This window comes from Papilio xuthus, unplaced genomic scaffold (genome assembly GCF_000836235.2).
Source record: "Papilio xuthus unplaced genomic scaffold, Pxut_1.1 DF828780.1, whole genome shotgun sequence".
NCBI lineage: Eukaryota > Metazoa > Arthropoda > Insecta > Lepidoptera > Papilionidae > Papilio > Papilio xuthus.
This window is the reverse complement of record NW_013529869.1, coordinates 4,416,494-4,432,335: the sequence shown is the minus strand read 5'-3', so window position 1 is coordinate 4,432,335 and position 15,842 is coordinate 4,416,494. Positions and strand designations below refer to the sequence as shown.

The window sequence follows — 15,842 nt, the reverse complement described above, 5'->3', positions numbered from 1 at the left end:
TGTTCTTTTTATGTTATTTTAGTCTTTTGATTTTAGCTTGAATAAAACGCTGCGCTTTGAACAGTCTATGCTTGTAGTCAGTGCTATACACTGCGCACTTTAGATAAGAGACACTTTGTCTTTCGCTTAAAAGGCGTTATTTTCAGCGTGTGTTAGCAGTAGTGTAGAAAATAGAATCATATGTAAGGTGTAATTTTCTCAAAAAAGGTTACACTCGCTGTAATAAAAGGAAAAGTACTTGACTCGGTATAAAGAAAACGATGGTGGTGTGTCTCTAAAATTAAAATAAAAATTCTCTGCGTACTTTTTTTTTTAATAATATTGATAGATTTATCTTACATAGATAAGATATTTTGGTTCATAAAGAGTTATGTACTACAAACATTCACGTAAAACATGTTTTATTAAATTTTTCGGATATACAAACAATTATAAATACAGTGAATTTGTTGACCCATTGTCCGCTTATCCCCGTATCCTACAAAACGAATCTATTGTTAGTCACGTCACTTGCAAGCAAACCTTTTTGCCTGTAAGAGCTGACGTTTTTAGCAACCCCTTTTTAGACCCCTCCCTGTGGTAATATGTAGTGAGGTTTTAGATAGATTTAACACTTTAAATAAAACCACGTATTTTTTGTACAAAATAAGATTGAAATTTCAAAATATTAATTTAATCATTAAATAAACGTCATCATACAGAAAATTAGACGTGATATCTTATTTTAGCCCCTCCCCTCCTCGTGATGTGTCGTGATTTTTTCGAAAACTTCTCACCATCACGTGATTAATTTACACGATCCTTTATCTAAAATTACATCTTGAGATTGTTCGTTATTATAATTACTACGATTACAAGCTTCTGATGATAAAGTGTCACCTGGAGCGTACAAATTAGAATTAATCAACGTACCTGGAGCATACACAGTGTATCTGATCGATAATTCGTTTTATAATTTACTAGACATGGCCGATGTAGGACTGCTTTTTGCAACTTCTACCAGGGTAATAATGGTAATAGATGGCCTCATTTGAAAGCTGTGTTTGTGTGTCAGTGTGGTTTAATTGGTCAGTGTGTTTATTGTATTTATGTCGTTACTTTTTTTATGATCGCGTGATTAATTGAAATTGAACGAAAAAAAATACCGTTATGAAAGATATGGTTTACATTGTAAAGGATTTTGGATTTTTTTTATATCATAAGATGGCAAATGAGCGTGCGGTCACTTGAAATCGCTGAAATATCGAAGTGACCGTTGCCCATAGACATACGCAAATGCATATGCGTTGCCTACCTTTAATCGACGGAGGAGAGGATGCACAGAAAGAAAAGCTATTTTCGCTTTCCATGTATCCTCTCATCCGGAAAGTCCACTTCCACTTCCCATCTTTTCCTTATAAGAAAAAGGGTGGGAAGGGAAAGAGGACTAAATTAGGCCTCCGGGACGCACATTCATCAGACGCGGAATAGCTTCCACTTCACGCCTGTCTTCTGTATGGTCGTGATATTTCAACGGACGAGTCGGACCAATTCGTGCGAAGATGTTAAAGCGGGCTCTAACACTGTTAAATTGATTTAAGTGTGCAACATTTATCATAATTCTAAATTGATGGTATAATAGTATACCAATGATTAGTAGGTTAAACTTGAACTTTCTATATTTTGTAAATTGTAGAATTTGAAATCACCAACTCCTTTCCAATAGCTACACAATAATCTTTAATTAAAGAATGAAAGTTGAACGAAGTAAAATTTTACGGTAACATTGAATCGCACGAAAACTTGTAAAATTTAATGACGAGACCTTTGACAATGTATTATAACGACTACCAGATGTTTGGGTTGTAAATTTGATGGCACACGCGTCGTGAAAATTGTTATTTTGACCCTGGATATAAGTGAAAACAACAAATATCTTGCCTAAATGCCAATTTTGTTATAGTTTATTTTGTCACTTAAGCTGCCCGTCCAACCTTGAAGGTTGGCTGTCAGCTCCCTAATTATACGAATCGTACTAATATAATAATTGCGAACATTCGGATGGATGGATATTTGTATGAAGATATCTCCAGAACGGTTGCATGGATCTCGCTAAGATTTGGCATAGATGTAGAACGTAGCCTGAAAGAAGATATAGCCTAATAATTAAGTTTTCTTTTAATTCCAAGCGGACAGAGTCGCAGGCGACAGCTAATCTTGTCATACTTTGTATTTATACAATGAAGAATTCGATACTCAGAATTAATCTTGGAACTTATCCTATACGCTTTAATTGAATGTGGAATCGTCTATAGTTCATCGTTATTCGTATATCTGACGTTTTAGCATTCCCTTGATTGGAACACTTTAAAGCATTCACGATACAGATACGGTTCATTTGCTACCGACAGAACGGAAGCCGATATCTCGGAGTGTCATTCCTAAGAGACCTAATGACATTTGTAGATAGAAGCTCCGCACACTATCTGCGGTTCCAACAGAACAATTGTTAATCCCTACGGGTCTTCTAACGATAGGAATGTGGTTTGATTACCTTTTGTTTTTGTCTTATGAAATTTTTGAAGGCAAGAAAAAAATATATTTAAATATTGTATGTTTTTTGTTTAATTATTCCATGATAAAAAGTCTTAGAAACAAACTAAAATATTTAGTTATAATCCTAGTTTACAACCTGCACATAGCTGAGAAGAAATTCAAAGATATGTGTGAAGTCAACCAACCCGCACTTGGCCAGCGTGGTTGACTATGGCCTAGTCACCCTTAACTTAGGGTAGGCTCCGAGCGCCTCGGTGGGGACATATAGTGAGCTGATGATGATGATGATGAATCCTAGTTTATCTATCTATCTATCTAGTTTATATATCCATATAATTACGAAGCCTTATGTACATCTTGCTAATAGGGCAAGCACAGAAATCGGATATTGTTTTCCAATATACTCCTTCATCATATAAGTAAGAAACTGTTTTCTATTCTAGCTCTTTTGTCTTGAAGATTGCCTTTTATAAATAACCCTAACCACTGATGATTTTCAATTAAACACTATAAATAGAATTGAATAAATTCATGCGGTAACATATCCCGGTGATGGTACCAGTGGCCATTTAATTACATCTCTACGTATTTCTGCAATAATCTGCATGAGTTATGAGTCGAGACACGATCCTATCAGCAGAGGAACAGGATCCGCGGGCTATGCATTTTTAATCAGTCCCCATGAAGTGCCTGAGCCGCGCCGCCGCGACAAATGCTTCCTTATGAATCATCTTAATGTCTCAAACGAGCTCTGGGATTAACTTTCAATGCGCATTAGCACCAGCTTTTACCTTCGACTTTGTTTCCTGATTGTTGCATAAGTTCCAATGTTATAGGAAGCAAAAATACCTGACCTGTCAAAAACCTTTTTTACTCTATCACCATAAGACGTCGATTATTTTGTAAGGACAAGAATGTATAAGAAGCAACTTAAAAATGCTTTGTTACAATGTTTGGTTTACTTGCAACGGTACATAGGTAGGTTTACAGTGATAATGGCTATTTCTATAGGGTTAATGGAGGTTTGGTCTGTGTTCATTTTAATATCTTGCATTGTCAAGATAAAATATATGAGTTTTAAACCAGTTAATTGCTTATTCACTTGATTCAGACTCTAAACGGGTTTGTAACAAAGAGTTTAATATATCTCATCGAATATCTTACAATCTTAAATATACGAATCAATCTTGTTGAATCCATTGTATTTAGTTCATTGATTGAATCTTTCCTATGATTAATGAATGATTCATTTTAATAGCTCTTAATTATCATTCATTCTATATTTATCTGACTGAGTAACGGGCTCGTGTTTCTTTGATGTTCTTTCTTACAGTCGACATTAATTACTTTTGGTTTTTAAGTCCCACAAACACTACACTAACTCAAATTAAAGAACATCTTACTAATATTATACGAAAGTTAACATGGATGGATGGATGTTTGTTAATACGTCACGCCAGAACAACTAAAGAGATATCGCTGTAAATAATTTAGCGTATAAGATTTTTACAAAATTTATTTCCGCAAACATCAGCTTTCTCATCCAAAAAGATCGTTTCCGATACTAAAAACGGAACGTATCAGTAAAAGCGATAGACTTTTTAAATGGTACACCAATAAACCTGTTTACGATCATGAATTATTTCGTATAAAAACTGGGAATTACGACGTCGAACACATCCAACTAATGGATACCCGGTGAAGGAGAATGTTGCGTCCGAAAACGTAACAATTTTACGACGTTTAACGTCTAATTTTACATCTGTCAAGTGAGTTTATGGTCTATCAAGTGCACACATGCAAGGCACTCGTAAAAATCTAACTGTGAATTTCCACTGCTGAATAACTACAAAAAAAATTATCTCAATTTTTCAAGAATAAAATAGTATAGTACTTATGTTTCGGCAGTGGGATTGCACGCTTACGAGTGTCTATCGGAGGAGGAAAACCTAACATCAACGATCAGTTATTTTAGATACGACGTTTAAAAAACGAAATTATTTAATTGCGTAGTATATGTTATCGATATGACTAGCTTCTGCACGCGTTGCTGTCCTCGCAGAACTAAAAAAAAATAATAAGTTGTCTCTGTGCTCTTCCACACTTTTTCTACATCTATGCCAAATATCAGCGAGATCCATTCAGTCATTCTAACAAACACCCATCCATCTATCCATTTAAACATTCGCATTTATAATATTAGTAAGATTATCTGAAAACGTGGAAACTTTCGCAGAGTCCACAAACAACAACTAGAACCTTTCTTTTATGAAGCTTTATGAAGCAATACTATAAATTACAGTTATATGTAATTATTAATCTTATTTTTATTGCTTCTTTTTAATGTGTATCCAGAATATATTTTTATTTAATCATCATTCGTTAATGTCAAGTGAAAGGGCGGAATAGCTCAGTATCAAAACATTGTGTCTTATTTATAAACTTGATTCAACGTTGTTTATAGACTTTTTATGAGCGCCATCTCTTGTTCTTTACTGAAATCAGTGTTAATTACATTTGAAACTTAAATGGAGCAATGCCAAGGGAATGAGAGCTTTATTACTTTAACATTGTTCGGATTTGATTCGAGATTCGCGGGCAAATTCGATCTATCGTAAAGTTAGCTGTTAATTGGACGAACATTAGAAAGTTTGTGTACTAAAAGTATAAACAAACTCGAAGCTATTTGGTTTCTTTTTATAGGCGTACAAAATCTCCTGTAGAATTTAGACGACCTTTAATTTTATTATATGACTAGCTGTCGTCCGCGACTCTGTCCGCGCGGAATTAAAAAAAACTATTGGTCGCAACGTAATGTTATATAGCCTAAAGTCTTTATAAATGGACTATCCAACAAAAAAAGACTTTTTCAATTCGGATCAGTAGTTCCTGAGATTAGCGCGTTTAAACAAACAAACAAACTCTTCAGCTTTATAATATTAGTATAGATAAGAAACCAGTACTGAATATAAAACAGAAGATTAGAAACACACTTCTATAGACTTTTGGCAATACGTGCTGTACTAACCGTGGGTTTCTGGGACTAAAATACTTGCTCAATCCTATTGTTTTCTCTGTTTTGTCAAAGGTAATGACAGGGATGACAATATGTTTTATACAGAGATTTTGAGCTCGGCTACCAACGGTCGTCTTTAATACCTTCCACCCGTATTTAACTAGAGGAAAATTGCTAATCTTTTACATTATATTTGTAACGCTACATACTTATAATGCTAGAAATAACATAATAAATCTTACTACTTACTATCTTACTTATAACTGCGAATGTTTAGATGGATAGATGGATGGATGCATGGCTGTTTATTTGAAGATGTCTCCAAAACCATTGAATGATTCTCGATGACATTTGGCATGGACATAGAACATAGTCTGGAAGAACGCATAGGCTACTAATCATGTTTTTTATAATTCCGGGCAGACGGAGCCGCGATCATCAGCTAGTAAGTTATAAAATCGAATCTCTATGACTAGTTCTTTCCACGTTCAGTTTTTGTTGTATGAACAGGTAAAACAAGTGAGTGCCATGCGACAGGATACATTCTCGTCTATATATCGTCAAAAGAAACGTACTGCGTTACATACGTCATGAGAAAGTCTTCTGGGAACGTTGCTGCGGATGTAAGTCACAAGCGGACGCGATTTAGTAATTCCTACTATGAATTTCTACTACCATATCATCACATTTGTATTAAAGCATATTGTTATCTCTGTTTTTGCAAAGATAATGAGCGGGATGAACGTATGTTTTTATACACGTGTTTTTACAATGAAATCATTGATTATTAATGTCTAGTCTTACTTTTACTTTGATTAGTTTTATACACATTTTTTCGAATTATTCATGTCCCAAAATTGTCAACGCATTTCTATACAATCTAACAGTTGGTCGCGAAACTACAAATAATTAAAAAAATCATAATTTTTTCAAAGTTCGCTTTGTTCTCCTAACATAGAATGTAACCTCGGGGATGTGATTGCATGTCTGTTACCTGATGCGTGAGATAATGTGTCTACACACGATTGTTCGTTCTTCAAGCTGTGATTCAATTAGTTTTTACAATCTTATAGACATTTTCAATTCGTACTTCAACTCCAATTTTGGAAGTTATATTTAAGTACGAATTACTAATAAAATGATGAAATATGAATAATATTTTTCGATCTTACCGATAGAAAAAGTTAAGTTTATGTTTAAGTTGATTATCGATAAAACACGAATAAAATTACATTTTCTAAAAATTATTCCTAGCTAGATCGATTTATCGCCCCCGAAACTCCCTATATACTAAATTTTATGAAAATCGTTGGTGCCGATTCCGAGATTCCATACATATATTGCTCATTTAAAGATATAAGATAAGATAGGAGTATAAGAAAACTAAATTACTTTAGCATCTTGTTACTGCTGTTTGCTTAAGTTCATTGGATATAAACGTCGTTTGAATTATAATTGAAAAGTAAGTTAGGTAAAAATTACAGCATCTGTATCATTAGGTTTCAAGAGTCTATTTGCTTATTAAATTAATATTTAATTTCATACGAGATAGGTAATAAACATACATTTAGTACTATTATTAATCTTATTCAGTAACATTTTCGAATGTCAATAACATTTATGGATATTTTTCTTATTTCAAACACCAAATAACGTTTTTCTTTTATATAAACAAATGATAGTCTAATAACGTTCCTATTTACGTAGTTTCGTTATGTGGTCACGTTATATTTAGCACATACTTGAGGTTAAATTATGAAACACCGTAGCGTCCGATCTCCACGTCTCTGCTGACACACTTCGTGTAAATATGCTTAAACAGTTGACTCGTTTGTTTAGACCGTACCGACCCAGTTACCGATACAAAAACCACCAATTTAATTAGACACTTGGCACAATTAAGCAACTTACACACAACGGCTCAAGTTAAAAGACATTGTCCAACATATATTGATCTTTGAAATCATGTATCTTTGTTCAAGTAGAGGTCTTGTACAATGGTTTTGTGTTGAATAAAACACAAGATGCCGAAATGTTTGATGCAAAATATTTACACAACGGTGTAGCGCCTACCGACTTTGTAACTTGCATGTTTTATGATATGTTTGATTTTACTATTATAAATGTAGACAAAAACACTTCAGATTTACATATTATATAGTATGGATATCGTCGTTTCATAATAAGGCTCCATCGAGGGTCTGACTCTACCCATTTTAAGGTGGCTAGGTCATAGTCAACACATGAGTCGTACAGAAGCCCAGAGTAAAAGGGTTCCGGTGCGTTCCTTGGGAGATCCCGGGACCCTCGCAGTCGCACTTGAGGTTGGCCACCGAGCGGGTTTTAGTGAGTAAGAATCTCACATAACCCTGTCTTTCCCTCAAAAGGCAGGGTATCTTCCGAAGATTTCCCCCCCGATACCAAAAAAAGGTCATAGTCAACACATGCCCTGTGCTGGTTAATTTCAGACGTATCTTTGAATTTCTTTGTTGATATGTGTAGGGTTACACTACTATGTTTTCCTTCACCATTGAGACGTCAGATACATGTACATATGAAATTATAAAAGCGAAAAACACATTGGTACATGGCGGGAATCGAACTTGGACGTTTTAGATTACTGTCCGGTTCAGTCAAGCGCTTAACAATTGAGTCACAGACGCTCGGTAGTATGGTATATAATAATAATAATATAGCCCTTTATTCTGAAATTATTTGATATTATATAGTTACATGTATTAAAAAATTTATAAGATGTCCCTAATCTCAATGTGCCTCTTGGATAGGCCTCCTCTAAACATTTCCATTGTTGTATGTCTTGTGTGTCTCTCCTCCAAGTATATAATATACTGGGCCGCGGACGAGAGCGAAAGCGTACCCGTGGTCCCGTCCCGATGCGTTGGAGGAGCAGAGAGGTTTAGTGGGTATGCCTCCGCTATGGAGGAGAATCCCACATAACTACCGCGTCCCCCCTGGGGCGCGGAGTATGCATAAAGCATTCCTCTCTGGAAAAAAAGGTATATAATATACTGATTTATTATTTACTAAAATTTGAAGCAGAAAAGAAACTTAAACAAAAATGTATATTTTGTACCATAAATATAAATTCATGAAACACATTTCAAGTTCATTATAAAACATTTTTATTGTTTCAACAGTAATTCGACGACTCGTTTAACAAATTTCCGCTTCCAGTGAGTTATTACAATCATAACGAGGACGTGATAAAAAAATATCAAAAAACGACCACAAAAACTGGTCGTTGGCGCCACCGGTGGCAAAAAAAAGGTAAATAAAATGATGTGATTATTAAACGTGAGTAGCAAACCGGAATACAGTAATAACTCGTGAAACAGCTACTTATAAAAATAATGCTACATTTTAACATCAATTAGAATAGATTTTTGATGTAATCAAAACAATACTACTTGTTGCCAGCGACTTTATAACATTAATAGCTATCGCACGCGATTTCGTCTGCGCGGAATTAAAATAAAACTTAATAAGTAGTTATGTGTTCTTCCAGACTATGATGTACATCGATGTCAAATTTCAGCTAGATCTATGCAACCGTTCTGGAGATACCTTTAAACAAACATCCCTCCATCTAAAAATTCGCATTTAAAATATTAGTAAGGTATAGGATAGGATAAATTATTTTAAATGGCCAATTAATTTGTAAGCAGCTTTTAAAAACTATATCAAAGATAAATATTTGTTCATGTGCCAAACTTTAAGTCTTCTGGGCTTTCGTAGTCAATAAATTTGTTACCTTTTGTGTTATACCATCCACACTAACTAGTCGACTTTCTTGAATCTTACTATCCTTTATTAATTCGACTGGAAGGGATAAGATCTTTTACGCGCACACAATGAAATAGATCTTCGCTGTCTGAATTTCAATGAACACTTTTATTACGACATCAAATCTCGATAGTTTTACCACGTTTGTGACCACCCTGGTATATTAGTCACTAGAGTTAATTTCTCACCTATAGATTACTTAGCTTAAAACAACCACACTAACCCACTTCGAATTGGTACCCCTAACTTAAAGTAGGCTTGAATTTAGGCAGACTCAATGATGTGACGGCGATTAGGAGTTAAAAACATTATTAAACCCTACTAAATTTACATCTAGGACAGATCACAACATAGTAAAAGAAACTATCCATCCCAAGAACAAAAACTGTACTGGTACAAATATTGTTGGACATAATTTCTTTTGTTTTTTATCATCCCAGTAATACATATCAAATTAAAAAAAAACTTAATTGTAATTAACAATATGAATTAGATGAAAAAAAATCACAGACCACGTTATTTAAATACCGTTAATTCAACGATTAAGAGCAACTCTTACGAGTGGCTCCACACACAAGTATCGAATTATTTAAATTATCCCCTAATGGTATTGAAAATGATCGCACACAATTAGCCTGAGCATATTGCGATGCGAACCAGTCCCATTAAAAATACCGTTATTACTTGAGACAACAGGCTTGTTGACTATATGTTAGATCCTTCAGAGTTTCGTGAAAGTAGAATATAAAAATTAAAAAAAGAACTATAAATTAAACTGATACATATGTTTATACTCTTACTAGCTGTCGCCTGCGACTCCGTCTGCAGGGAATAAAAAAATCTTCATTAGTTGTCTATGTGTACTTACAGACTATGTTCTACATCTATTTTAAATTTCATTTAGGTCCTTTGAGATGTTCTGCAGATATTTTTTAACAAACATACATTCATCCAAACTTTCGCATATTATAATAATTATATTATAAATGCTTTATGGATCTCGCTGAAATTTGGCATAGAAGAAGAACATAGTAAAGAGCACACAGGCTACTTATTAAGTTTTATTTTTAATTCCCCGCAGACATATTACAGCGACAGCTAGTTTATAATATTAATATTACGCTCTTACTATTTATCAAATGTCTAAAACTTCAACTAATATTCTAACTCATAAAGTTCTTCGTCATTTCACAGTGCGTCCGAGCAGTTCATCATCTAAATTAAGATACAATCTTTGCCTCGGACACTACCTGTTTATATTGTTAACATTCTTTCTCAGAAATGTTACAAGCGAACATGCGAACAAATGTTCGGCATTGTTCAGTCACTATTGGAAGACAAGTTTATTTTTGTCGAAGATTTAAATTGGCATTTCTAGTTTCAAGTCTTGATGTTTAAAAAGATTGAGAGATAAATGAATGTACAGGAATTTATATTTACTGTAGATATCGGAAAATGATCACGAATTGAAATTAATAAGTGTCTATTTTTTATTGAAAATAGCGTAACAATGTTATAAATTTTAGTAAGTGTGGTCACGAACGTTGTTTTATTTAAATCACACCAATAAATTCTTAATTAATTTATTAGTTATTCGGACGTTGACCTGATAACATTCGTGATGACATCGTTAAAGTTTTAAGAAGTGCAAATTAATATCTGACCGTCAAATGTCTCCATAACCACAGGTTTTTGTTAGGAGAAAAAACTAAAAAAAAAAACTCGCTATTGTAATTTAGCATAAGGAATATGTGCAAAAGACTACGGACCAAGAGGCTGTAGATGTCGTTTGTTAAAAAAATGTATATCTGACAATCTTTTGGACTATTTAAGAAGTTAATTTTAGCAACATTGTGAAACGAATTGTAAAGTTGTACGAATTGTAAATTGTAACACAACAAACAAGCATTCGTTCGTTCGGTGTAAACCGGACTTGTGTCGTTCACGCGGCGTTTACAAAACACAAGTCCGCTGTTTGGCCGCGGCCGGTGCGATCCGTTTAAGGCAAGTTGTGTTACAAGAGTTCGCTCTCAGATCGTGTAGGTCAGGAACTGCGATTTGTTGAGAGATAAATTACCGCACTTAGCGAGATGATGGACGATACAGCTGAATTTTATCGCTAACAGAGAATGAAAGCACTGTTTATACTTATTGAATTACATGACCATTTGTATTTTTATTTTAAAATATAGTATTTACCATATTTGGAAATTATTTTTTTTTGTCTTAAAACAATTAAGGTTTGTATTTTTAGACATTATTAGTTAGAATCCTTTGCCGCGAATAGCGCGCTTTTGTGACAAACTGTCAGAATGATTAGTGAGGGGACATATACGTCGATATTTTGGCAAGACTAGTGTTGCGCTAGTACACCGGCACAATGTCGGATTTTCTTCCTAATAGCATGATTGATAAACACGATATATAAACACTAGCAGGATAGTGTAATTCTACAATAATGATAGCTTCGGACCACATTCAATGCAAAGAATCAAGCACACAATCAATCAAACCTCTTTATAATATTAGCATAGATAAACTTACCTAAGTTTAAGACCACAATAAAAATTCGAATCCAAAGACAAAATATCTTTTTTTAGTTTGTATTTTGTATAATGTCTCCAAACAATTTAAAATAAATTTATGATACTGCGTGCGTGGTTGTAATAATTTCTAAGCATTCATTAGAGTAGACGTGCCTTACGTGTATGTCTGTACGCACTTAATCAACAGCCGGATTGAACTCTGTGGGAATGAACGCTGGGAACTTGTGAGTTATACGATATCAGGTGATCGAACTTCACAGATAAGTATTTAGGTCAGATAGGCAGATTGCAGGAAACTACAGAGTAGAGTACTAAACTTTCATTTTCCAGGTGGTTTCACTTGCTTTTTCCACAACAATCGTAGAGTTTAGATTCTAGATTTTTAGTTTTATATGTAGCCTAATGCCTTAGATGCAATAGTTAAATAAAGTATTAGTTACATTGATAAAAAACAATAGTATTTTAGTTTAAAACACAAATTATCTGCTACTATCAAGTCATAGTATAAATGCGTATCGGCAGTATAGCGTAACTTAACCGTTAAATAATAATTCTGATTTACGTTATAATATCCCCTCTCCATAAACCACAGGATCTATAAAGCGACTCTAGTAATGTACCGTTACTAACAAATATGAAGTATCGATACTTATGTGCAATAGTCCAAGCAAAAAGCATTCCTTGTAAGCAATTCTTGTAATAAATTGCGACATCTCTCCACTCAGTTTAATAAATGCCCGCAATCATGTTCAGAAACTCGATAACTTATGGTTGTGTATCATCCTTAGAATATTTATCGACATCTGTACTGATGTTATAAAGAAAGAAATCTTATACACACTTTACTTTTTTATATCGGTATAGTAATTTTATTCTGGCCAGTTATATAATGCTCAATTTTTTTTTAATATAAAGACAAAAAATCCAACAGGTCATCAATAAATAATTCAATGATTTAAAAAGCTAAAAAAGATTGACATCAATTACCCGCTAATCGGTTTAAATTACTCTTGCATATATTTTTATAGCAATAATCAATTCGATGTGACAATTAGTGATTGTCGTAAGTAAGCCGATAAAAAGTCAGGTAGCTGTCATGTAAATTAAAATATCAACTTTATGGTGATCTTAATAAATGTCCACAAACCGGTTTCGACTTGAATTAATATTACTAAAGGTATTATAATATCAATGATTGCTTAAATTATCCTGTTTTTAATATTAAACGCTCTAGAGTATTAAGTTGTCGATATTTGACATAGATACTTGTCACATCACTAGTTTGACTCTCATAATATTAAAATCTGTTTTAATCCGTTGGTACATAATTTTCAAATAATAAGCGTAATTTAATATAATTTGATATCAAAAAAGTTAGGAGCCGTCGATACGAAAATGCAATAATGCGGCAAATTGAAACGAACAGCACAAAAAATATCGTCCATCCGATTAAAATAATCCTTAGCTTACTTAAGAGACTTTAAGTTTAGAAAGCGTCTACACGATCTCTATCTCTGTATGATTTAAGAGATTTATTTTGTTTTAAATTTGACCAAAACTGTAAAACAAATTCGTTAAAAGGTTTTTTGGAAACCATAATTTAAATATTTGCAGAAAACAATTAGTAAACATCTATTAATAATAATTATTTTTGTAATAACGTTGAAGTATTGTAAATAAATTATTCAAACTTTCGTGACAAATTATACTAAACTGATATAAAAACGGCTAAACACTCACGTATATTCGTCCGGTGACGGCACCGACTAGTTTCGAGCCCATCGGGGGCCCTTCATCAGTATGAGTGGTACTGGTATTATTTCGCGGACGCGGCCCGTCGCTCAGTGAGCGATACGTTACGCGTTACGCGTGGAGTAATATTACGAAATCATAAGAGATATCCCTAACCATGGGTTTAAAAAGCCAAAATCTCTGTTTAAAACATACTATCATCTTTATTTTGTCTAAGATAACAGAACGATATTTTTAATACAAAGATTGGTCTCAGAAACTCAGGGTAAGCAAGAAAAATAAGCTATATCAGATGTTTAAGGGCCCCTTAAATTTCAACGAAGTCATTGTTATGGTCCATATTGCGAGAACAACGCGATGCAATAACGTTATAAGACTGACGCAGCAAAAAGTACAAAAGTATAGCAACCTGACCCACGGGTCAATTTGACCACGGTACCCCGACAGCGGGGGGCCGCCGTATCGGGTGACGGGGCACACGAAATCTCTGCCGCACAGGAATATTAGCTATGAAAGATGGCATTTAAAAATAAATTATTTTAGTTACATGAACGCAAAGACTAGGTAGTAACTATAGATGTGTATAAAAACTTAATTTCTGCGATATTTTAGTTTCAATATGAACTAAATTCAATAAATTTGTCAACATTTTTATGAAGGATAATGTAGTTAGGACTCAAAATGCGACAAGCACACAGACGCAAACAAGAAATTGTGGCTCTACTCCTAACTGATCCCATGTAAAAAAAATCCTAAACCTTGTTAAAGTAGTAAAGTTTGTTTTGGTTATTAAATTGTATCTTTTTAAATACAGGTTTTTATCTTTCATTCAGAGTTTTATAATATAAAAAAGTACCGTGGTGTATTTGAATGCTCATTCATCTTTTATGAATTCCAACATGCGTGAATTTAAAAAAAGAATACCTGACCACCACACAATTTTTATAACTGGCCAGTAAATAAATAAAAACAATTACGGGCAGATGGTTACAGATAAAAATAACCAAACAATAGAGAGGCGCAACGACACAAGCATAGACAATGCGATACATATGTCACCGTTAAATTATAAACATCGTTAGTTTATAATCTGACTGACTAATTATGCATTTTAAATTAAGCTAGTTTTTTATTTATCACGAAATTACATTAATATTTTTATTATGTTTTTGTATCATTAGTTATATTCTGTAATTATGTAAGGCAAAATAATATCAATACGCAATTTTATAATCTAAAGAAATTTGTGTTAAAGAGTAAATCTAGAGAATTTTTATACTAACAACGTTAACAATTTAACTGTGACATGCATTACACGGGCAATACAGCGAGTGTCGACCCTACATGATGCATGCCGGTCACTCAGGTATCATAATCGTTTTATGAGCGTTGGACAATAGATTTATGAGCCCTTTTTGTAACCATACCTGTTGGAAACAGATGACTCATGTTAGCTATTATTATAGTCTCTGGTGACATAAAATGTCCGTTACTAAGCAATATGAAAACGAAAATGTCTGTTGCGTATGTGCATCGTATAGTCAAATACTACAGAGTTTATTTTTTCTTCACTAATTTAATGTCATTTTGTTTTCAGGTAATTTTATCAACGGCAAGAATCTTTCAACTCAATTGCGGCAGGTTTGTTTAAATGTTAAAGTCATAAAGTAGCGAAACAAAATATAATAAACAATTTATTTGATTAATGTTGGAAAGAAGAAGCAAATGTTGTATAAATAGCACAGCAGCAAAAATGCGCTTAATCGTTGTGAAATCACTTGTATTACAATCATATACATTATTTACATAATAAATCTCTCGCGCGCCATTCGAAACTACATCCTATTGTTCCTGCGTTATTCTCTTCTCTATTTTTTCACTTAACTTTTTCTTAATGATTCAAAAGGCAAAGGAACACCGGCCAATATGCAAACTCCTTGGCAGAATGTTTCATTCTGTACTCATAAATATAAGATATTGTGATAGATGGATTGTTTTATGTTCCAAATGAAAACATGAAAGCTCATCCAAATACATATCTGCATCGAACAAAACATCCCGTACGCCCAGCAGGATGCCTAAATTATCTCGTAACGGACGCAGCGGATAGATGGCGCTGATAACATTGTGCGCAGGCGCTTTGTGAACGCGCCTTTTTGTGTTCGCGCCAAATTAAATTACAATGTCCG

At 33.8% G+C, this 15,842-nt stretch overlaps 1 protein-coding gene across 1 annotated transcript in view; it reads left to right on the top strand.

Annotated features, from left to right (window-relative positions):
* LOC106128388 (uncharacterized) overlaps positions 1-15,842 on the top strand; it is a 241,357-nt gene that overhangs the window by 26,093 nt on the left and 199,422 nt on the right. The window lies entirely within an intron of this gene.